A 1,070-nucleotide genomic window follows, 5' to 3' on the forward strand; every position below is an offset into this window, starting at 1 on the left:
CTATGTGCAATGGGGCTGATTCACGCACAGATAAATGAACTCGAAAAGGCAAAAAGCTATATTGAACAGGTGAAACGGCATATCCTGAAGTAGTAGACAAGCACTGCAGGTTCAGGTTTTTTGCACAGAAAGCAGCAGGTTTCTGTCCGCTTACAAAGATCTCAAAGCGCTGCAAGCTGTTCAAGTAAACAAACGAAAAATATTGCGGGAATTGCTGGGGCTTTGGCTTTAAACTGCAGGCGCAGCAACTCTGCAATGCCGAAACAGGCGAAAGCAGGACGCTGCTGAAGAAGTGCAAAATGTATGAACAAATGATCACCAGCAGCATGCATCTTCAGGCCCAAAACGATGGAGAAGAGAAAAAAGAATAACACGCAAGAAGTAGAAAACCTAATTTGCGAGTACTTTCAACAAGAGTACTACCTTCGTCTGTCAATAGGCAGGCAACAACGTGATGCACTGCTCCCCAATCCTTTTGAACTTTAACTCCTGAAACATTTTTTAATGCATTTCTGTAGAAACGTTTCCTTTATTGCCGTTGAACACGAAAGGAAAGCTGGCGGCAGAGCAACATTTGCAGCCTTGTGCCTTTCTGGGGTGTACGTACACCCCGTGAAAGCACTCATTGCATGTGTGCGAACTGAACGATCGAATACGACGGAAAGGCGGGAGAAGCCGCAGGAATTTCAGACTAGAAAGACCGGATGTCCTCCATAAATAGTTACGATGGGGTTGAAGGTGTTGTGGCTTGCAACGGCAGCCACGTTATACACTGCATCTCCTGTTTTCTCGTACCGTCGCGGCAGCTTGCAACATCTGTCGGTTCCTTTGCCATATATTCAGCGGTTTGAGCAACAGAATACAGGCAAGGGTTTACTGTAGAAGCTATACTTAATGATTTCCATAGAACATACCACAGACGACGACGAACTCGCGTCTGACGAAGTAAGCAACGTGCATGCAGCAGGAACGCCGCCTCTTCTCTTTCAACTTAACTTAAATTCAGGCAGAAAGCAAAGCCCTTGCTGAAACGCAAGAGGCAGATGCGTTGGTGGAGGACTGGTCAGCTC

The sequence above is a fragment of the Eimeria mitis genome, genomic scaffold (assembly GCF_000499745.2).
Source record: "Eimeria mitis Houghton genomic scaffold, Emh_scaff1620, whole genome shotgun sequence".
NCBI lineage: Eukaryota > Apicomplexa > Conoidasida > Eucoccidiorida > Eimeriidae > Eimeria > Eimeria mitis.